Here is an 8,824-nt window from a genome sequence, read left to right on the forward strand (position 1 = left end):
AAAAGCAAGAGAGTTCCAGAAAAACATCTATTTCTGCTTTATTGACTATACCAAAGCCTTTGACTGTGTGGATCACAAGAAAATGTGGAAAATTCTGCAAGAGATGGGAATACCAGACCACCTGACCTGCCTCCTGAGAAATCTGTATGCAGGTCAGGAAGCAACAGTTAGAACTGGACATGGAACAACAGACTGGTTCCAAATAGGAAAAGGAGTACGTCAAGGCTATATATTGTCACCCTGCTTATTTAACTTCTATGCAGAGTACATCATGAGAAACGCTGGACTGGAAGAAACACAAGCTGGAATCAAGATTGCCAGGAGAAATATCAATCACCTCAGATATGCAGATGACACCACCCTTATGGCAGAAAGTGAAGAGGATCTAAAAAGCCTCTTGGACCAACTCTTCCTCTTCCGCTCCTCGAGGACGCTTTGCCGGCAGGGTCTTCGGCTCTAAACCTGGTGTGGGAGGCAGCAGCAGTCATGGCGATGTTTGAGCAGATGAGAGTGAACGTGGGCAAGTTGCTCAAGGGGATCGACAGGTACAACCCTGAGAACCTGGCCACCCTGGAGCGCTATGTGGAGACACAGGCCAAGAAAATGCCTATGATCTGGAAGCCAACCTGGCTGTCCTGAAACTGTACCAGTTCAACCCGGCCTTCTTCCAGACCACGGTCACCGCCCAGATCCTGCTGAAGGCCCTCACCAACCTGCCCCACACCGACTTCACGCTGTGCAAGTGCATGATCGACCAGGCCCACCAAGAAGAACGGCCCATCCGGCAGATAAAACTTAAAAAAAAAAAAAATAAAAGGCCTCTTGATGAAAGTGTAAGTGGAGAGTGAAAAAGTTGGCTTAAAGCTCAACATTCAGAAAACGAAGATCATGGCATCCGGTCCCATCACTTCATGGGAAATAGATGGGGAAACAGTGGAAACAGTGTCAGACTTTATTTTTCTGGGCTCCAAAATCACTGCAGATGGTGACTGCAGCCATGAAATTAAAAGACGCTTACTCCTTGGAAGGAAAGTTATGACCAACCTAGATAGCATATTCAAAAGCAGAGACATTACTTTGCCAACAAAGGTTCGTCTAGTCAAGGCTATGGTTTTTCCTGTGGTCATGTATGGATGTGAGAGTTGGACTGTGAAGAAGGCTGAGTGCTGAAGAATTGATGCTTTTGAACTGTGGTGTTGGAGAAGACTCTTGAGAGTCCCTTGGACTGCAAGGAGATCCAACCAGTCCATTCTGAAGGAGATCAGCACTGGGATTTCTTTGGAAGGAATGATGCTGAACCTGAAACTCCAGTACTTTGGCCACCTCATGCAAAGAGCTGACTCATTGGAAAAGACTCTGATGCTGGGAGGGATTGGGGGCAGGAGGAGAAGGGGATGACAGAGGATGAGATGGCTGGATGGTATCACTGACTTGATAGATGTGAGTCTGAGTGAACTCCGGGAGTTGGTGATGGACAGGGAGGCCTGGCGTGCTGCGATTCATGGGGTCGCAAAGAGTCGGACATGACTGAGGGACTGAACTGAACTGAACTGAATGATAAAAACAGCAGATAAGCACGTCGAAGTGAAGTCACAAATGAAAACCATGGCGGATGTTTACTATGTAAATCTTACTTAAGCATGTCAAGTAATTAGTCTATCTGAAGATTATATTGGCTAATCCCATTAGTCAATATTTCTGTTCTCCATGTGCTATTCTCTTCTCATATTAAGAAGTTTGGGAGATAATAATGCCCAAGAAGCTGGCAATAAACTATTTTTCATCCCATCACCAGAAGACCTGACAACATGTAATATTTGCTACATCCTTTAAAGGAAAAATTAAAAGAAAAATAAAGATCAGATATCACTTTCCTTATTTTCTAATGGAGAGAATTCATTATCCCAACAGATTACTTACATTTATAGTTTATTTTTATAGGTATTTCATATGTTCAAATGAAACACTTAAATATAGAATTAAGGCCTCAAATTTTCCTCTTTAAGGAATTTGAATGTACATCTATAATTGCATATCCATATAGATTTAGGTAGCACTGACACATAATATGTTGGGAAGATCCCCTGGAGGAGGATAATGGCAATCCACTCCAGTATTCTTGCTTGAAATATCCCAGGAACAGAGGAGCCTGGCAGGCTACAGTTTAAAGGGTCACAAAGAGTTGGAAACTACTGAGCAACTAAGCATGCAGACATAGTATAATTAGCTAGAAATTTAATTATATGATAACACAATTATATAATCATATGCTAATATATTTACATTATATGGGGTTAATGTGTCAATATATTAATGTGTGCATATTTATGTGTGTGTTTATGGGTAACAATGTATTTAAAGCATCTTAAACCCCAAAACGGCTTCGCTGATAGCTCAGTTGGTAAAGAATCCACCTGCAATGCGGGAGACCCTGGTTCGATTCCTGGGTTGGGAAGATCCCCTGGAGAAAGGAAAGGCTACGCACTCCAGTATTCTGGCCTGGAGAATTCCATGGACTGTATCGTCCATGGGGTGGCAAAGAGTCGGACACGACTGAGTGACCTTCTCTTTCACTAGAGGGTCCCAGGAGACAGTCCACAGATCTAACAGCAGAAGTGCCAGTTGGCCTGACTAGAAGAGGATCTTTTCACATCCCTCTCCTAGAGCTACTGCTGAGTTCTGTGGGGCTTAATGTATTTACCCAGGAAACAGGAACTGATTTCTTCTCTTCTTTGAACTATTTTCTTTTCATTTTTTAACTGAAATGTAGATAATTTGCAATGTAGTAGTTTCTTCTGTATAACATGAATCGGCTATACACATACAAATATCCCCTCCCTCTTGAACAATTTTCATGTGATGACAATAGTAGACATCAAAACTATCCCTTCAACCTTATGACTGTCTTAAAGTTCTTGAGGGGTTCATTGTTCAACTAGTATACCAATGGCCTTTATTTATGAAAAGAAAAAAAAATCATGAAATATTGGCAAAAAGATCTTTCTCAGCATACTTCATTTCAGGATTGTTTATTTACTTCTAGATTGTCCTCAAACTATCTTGCAATTTTTAGAGTTTTGTCATTTCTTCTAGATTACATTTTCCTTGTTATTTTCCATTAATAGCAGGAAGACAAATTATACCACATTTTCCAGCTATATTTATTGAATTTTTACTATATGTTCAGACAGTGGATTATGTGCTTTCTAGGCATTAATTCATTTGATTACTACAACATTATGCATTGGGTACAATTATTACCCATCTCTTCTTTAGAGAAAATATTTTATCTAATCTAAATATAAATTAGTCCCCATAGTCTGACTAAATCTACTAAATTTATAGAATTCTATATTAGAGACAATAAAATGAATCCTAGTATTTCTTCCATACAGGTATAAACAAAAATTAATGTTTCATTTCATACTTGAGCTATTTGATATTGAAGGTAATGTACTGAAATCCGTATGGGACAAAAACTAGCATGTCTGTCTGTGCTTCATTGCAAGTCTACAAGAAGACAGAGATCAAAAATGTTGTGTTGACCACTGCTGCTTTGTTGCTCTGCTATCTAAGGCATCTTTACATTTCCAAGGAAAGATGGATGTTCTCAGTATGGTCACTGTTGGGTAGACAAAGGCCAGGCATCAGATTATTCTCTGGGTCAAAAACTGGAATCACTCTGTTTTGGCTAAACTCTGTTTAGCTTCTCTGTGAATATAAAAGCTAATGTGTCTGACTCTTTGTGACCCTTTGGACTGTAGCCTGCCAGACTCCTCTGTCCATGGAATTCTCCAGGCAAGAATACTGGAGTGGGTTGCCATTTCCTCCAGGGGATCCTCTCAACCCAGGGATTGAACCCATGTCCCCAGTGGCTTCTGCATTGGCAGCAAATTCTTTACCACTGCACCATCTGAGAAGCAAAAACTAACCTAGTTTGGCTTTAATGCAGGAAAAATAAGCCAAAATTGAAATTTTTAGGATCAAAGATATGGCCTAAAGGGGAAAATTGCAAAAAGAAAAAAGAACGGCCTTCTCACTTATTAAAAAACAGTTAAAACTACTTGATCTTTTAACAGACATTAAAATTAGACATTCAGAAAAGAAACTATTTCTTGAGATCTATTTCCTGGTTGATAATTTATGCAATTTCATATCATTTTATATCTATATAATTTATCTTTATATATAAAGTATATAATTATATCTAATTTAGGTTTCATTATTTTGTTAAAATATAAGAATTTTGAACATTTGTTAAAAAGGAAAATATTATCAAAGCACTCAATTGCTTTCTGAGGTCAGAAATTCCGTGACTAAATAAGGTGAACATTTTAAAACAATAGTGTTTCTACTTTATGTGATATAAAAAATAGTCAAACTTGGGAACAAAAGTAGAATGGTGTGCAAGGGGCGGGAAAAGAGTGAAAAGGGAGAATTATTTGTCAGTAGATACAGTTTTCTTTTGCATAATAACAGTTTGAGGTTTGTTGCCCAACAATGTGGAGATACTTAATTTTAGATGGTAAATTTAACATTATCTGTTTTTACCAACAATAAAAAATCAAGTTAAGTAATTCTGCTTAGCTTTTCTCCAAGACAGTTGACTACTATAGAATTTTTGCTTTGCTACATAACATATAAAATTGACTTGTCATTTTGTAAAAAAATATCCCAGTGTTTTGATTGGAATTGCACTGATTTTATAGATTAAATTTGAATTAATTGACGTTTACAAAATTTTGAGCTTTTCAAAATCTTTATAGTACATCTCTATATTTAAATGATCTTTAACATCTCTCAGCAATGTTTAGCAGTTTTTCATGTAAAGACCTTGTATAACTTACATTAATTTTATTATAATAATATTTATTTTATGCTTTTATAGAATTTTATAGCCTAAATTATTTCAAATTTTGAAGCAAATTCTATATTTAGCATATAAGCACATTTTTGATATTTTTATGTGAAGAAATAGTCAAACTACAGTTATGGTTATGTATGTATACATATGCATATAATATACATTTATAATATATAAATGACAATCAGTCCACTTCAGCTTTCTTTCATCCTTTATGCTTTAACAATTTCCTCAGTAAGTATGGTATGTATTGCATCCTTATTTTTATTGGTTTAATCAGAAGAAAGGAATTCTTTATTCTTTGGCATCCAGTTGGAAGACTACTATTTGTAAAGCCTTTTTTTAAAGCACAGCCTTACTACTATTTTTATTTGAATAAGTAGAGAAGCATAAATGGAAGGGAGTGATAAATTGTCCAAAAGTTCAAGCGTTAAATTTTTCCATGTTCTCAAAAGCCATTTCCTTTTTAAGTAAAGACATTTGCTGTGCTTCTTTGTATCATACAGATGTTGGTTCTTATAATACAAAAGCGGTATAAAGTTACTTTTCCTCTTTCAGTAGCTTATCCTTTTGGTCATGAAACATACAACACGTATAGACATCAAGACTGAGTTCACCTTGATCCCTTATAGACAAGCATTGTTGATTTCTGTCCTCAGACTTAAAATATCATTAATTGTACAGGAACAGAGTCTCAGCTTATTGTGAACATCTCCTTTCAGTTTGGGTATTCGGAATGAAAATTGTCAAATGACAGGTTATGATGCTCTTCAGTTTCCAACATGTTACAGAAAGTCAGAGACAGATTTATCCACTGTTCTCATTCTCTTAGTGTGCATCACAATTTTTATTTATGAGACTATATTAATACTTCCAAATTTGAAGGTGATGAACACTATTCACGTGCTCATTCTGAGAAGGGAGAGAATTTACTGAAAATACTTGCTTAGATTTTAGTAGTGGGACTAACAGAACCAGCTGTTACTGCACTAGACCTAAGACTTTCCCTAACAAAGAACCTTTAATAAAATGAAAGCTGTGTTGTTGACAAGGTCCTGTCAACAAACATTACTGGACACTGTTAAAGATAGAAATCATCAATAATATTGATTTATCATGATCGCGTTCAGGGCAGCAAATGTTAAGTACTATTGAATAAAATAATGCCAACAAATTAACCAAAGTTATTGCAACCCACAGAGACCAGGACATTACATTTATCATTGAGTTAAGACCACATCTTAGAAGGAGGTCTGTTTCCTCTCTACATGTGTAGCATACATTTTTTTTTTTAATGAATTAAATAGGATTGTGGAATTGGATTGATTTTTGTCCATGCATTCAGGAGCCTGTTTTCCCACACAATAGAAAAACCATTTATTTTCTCCTCTGTAGCATTTCTTTAATGCTAGGTAATCTCTGTACCTGTATTGTGAGCTTTGTCTCAAGAGTATACTCTATTATTGATGTATTTAGTCACAGGAGAAAAGCACGTTGAAAGGAGCATAAATCAAAAACATGTACACAAATATTTCAAAAGATTGAATGCTTTGTTCTGTATTTTTTTTTAAATTTTAATCTACCAGCATACTGTCATCCACATATCAGAGGCAGAAACACACTTGGAAATTTGTATGTTCAGCATACAAACGGATGCCCAGTTGAACTTGCAGAAGATCCTTTTTCCTATTTTAACATTGAGAAACAATTCCAGATTTTGTGGAATGTATAAATTGGGGATCAAGAGACCCAGCATTTTCTTCTTGTCAAAAGTATTCCAAACTTGCCATGCAATGCCTTTATTCTCTTTCCAAGTGTGGCTTAGTTATTCTTGTCTATTTAAAACTTTATAGAAAATGATTGAATTGTTTAACAATGTAGCAGGCATGGACCATTGGTAAGAAAAAAAAATGTGGGAAATGAAAACCCCAGATTTTGCCAGTGGTATGGGATTAGATTAGTACACATATAGAGAGATACCTTGAAACACTAAATTGCTAAATCTAGAAGTAATCAGAGTGTGTATGACCTGGTTAAAAAACCAGTTTTTAAATTATATCATCCATACTAGGGAGCAATGAGAAATCTTGAAATCAACTCAGAAGAAATAAAAGCCCTGTTTAAGTCAAGATATGAATATGGTACTAATAGAATTTCAACTACAGGATTTATTGTTTGAAACTATATAGATGATGAGAATTTAAACTAGTTTCCCCAGTAACCGTTAATAAACACTTACACTCAAGGGAAGCCATCTCCTAAGCTTAAACAATAATGTATACGTGATTTGCCACCAAACAATTTTTGTGTCATATTCTAAAAAAAATATAAATGTGTAAAATATTTCTTAAAAGTGGCTTAATGTCATTGCCTTGCTATCCATTGTTTCTACTTAGATATCCTTCTATGAAAAAATTCAGACTGTGTGTCCCCTCTTTCTGTGATACAATTATTCCTTCAAGTTTTAAATATTTTACTATATAATATTATACAATTAATGGGTAGGTTATGCTCTGAAAATAATTTACTTTTTTAGATATTTTCGATACTTTTTTTTTTTTGATAATTTTGAGATTTTGTTTTGTGTCCTGGACATTATAGCCAGAGTGTTTTCACTGAAAAGTCATGGTTGGGATTGAAGCGACAGGAAGTTAAGTACTTTTTGAAAATCCAAGATTAAAAAGCATGACTCACAGTTTGATACTTTTTACAGGAAACGAAAAAGTTGTTTTGTAAGAAAGATGACATGAAAACTGACTGGGGGAGGTGGTGTGAGAAGCAGAGACTAGAAGATTTAAAGCCTTTTTTAATTTTGAAATTTGTGTTAAAGGCCTAAATATCCAATTTATGTCCTAAAAAAGGAAATAGTCTGAAACAAACAAACAAACAAAAACTCAAAGCAACAATGTATGGTTAGCATATGAATATACAAATAAAATTGAGTCATGGACATTTTTTCAAAAATATTGTGTTTTTAAAATGAAATCCAATGTATTTATAACGTTAAAAATACATCAAATCATCTCTAAAATGTCCACTGTCACATATAGATGTGTGTATACAAAAATTATAACTTTTATCATCTAAAAGCTAATATGATTATCACTGCTGTTCTTACTGCTTCTGGTGCTGCGGTTTGTCTTTTTTATCCACCTCTCTTTGGGGGACAAAAAATCAGAGAATGATTTTTTTGTGCTCAGACTCACAGTAATTCAAATTTCACCTTTTTCTGATACTGTCTTTTGTTCATGTATTTTCCTGAAGACTGGAGACTGGCAGAGTGTAATAAACCATGTAGGATTGTATATGTGTATACACACATATATGTGTGTATATATATAGGCTTCCTAGTGGTAAAGAAGCTTCCTGTGGGTTTGATCCGTGGATCGGGAAGATCCCCTGGAGGAGGGCATGGCAGCCCACTCCTGTATTTTTGCCTAGAGAATGCCATGGACAGAGGAGCCTGGTGGGCTACAGTCCGTGCGGCCACAGAGAGTAGGACACAACTGAGTGTGGCGTATATGTGTGTGTGTGTTTACTCTTGCCAGCCCTAATTTTACTGTACATACATGCTCTGAGTTACTCCCCTCAACAGTGGTATGAAGTGGTATTTCCCTCCTTTGGAAAAAGATGCAGTTTTCACTAATGAAGAGATTTTGTAAAGACACATGCTTTATCATTGCTACTTTAGCAGCTGGACTGAAAATGGGGAGTTTGTTCATTTCTACTGTCCTTCCCTTAAATTATATTTGAGAGTTTCCTTTACCCTACAGTGAACATTATCTCCACTGTGTCTCAATCAAATTTTACCCCTTTCAACTTTGAGATTGTTTAGATTTTTCAAACGGTAATCTTCTGTGAACTCATTGACCTGTATAGAACCATGTAAGTCAATAAAACATAAATTAACTGAAATTAATAAACCATTTCAAAGGTTTCTTTAATGGACTTATACATATT

At 35.7% G+C, this 8,824-nt stretch overlaps 1 pseudogene across 1 annotated transcript; it reads left to right on the forward strand.

The window, feature by feature from the left end:
* Positions 1-427: 427 nt before the first annotated feature.
* LOC104999539 lies at positions 428-788 on the forward strand (annotated as a pseudogene). Its single transcript, XR_826611.1, has one exon. The product of XR_826611.1 is annotated as a eukaryotic translation initiation factor 3 subunit K pseudogene (transcript).
* The last annotated feature ends 8,036 nt before the right edge of the window (positions 789-8,824 follow it).

Source organism: Bison bison, unplaced genomic scaffold (genome assembly GCF_000754665.1).
Source record: "Bison bison bison isolate TAMUID 2011002044 unplaced genomic scaffold, Bison_UMD1.0 scf7180017864353, whole genome shotgun sequence".
Lineage (NCBI taxonomy): Eukaryota > Metazoa > Chordata > Mammalia > Artiodactyla > Bovidae > Bison > Bison bison.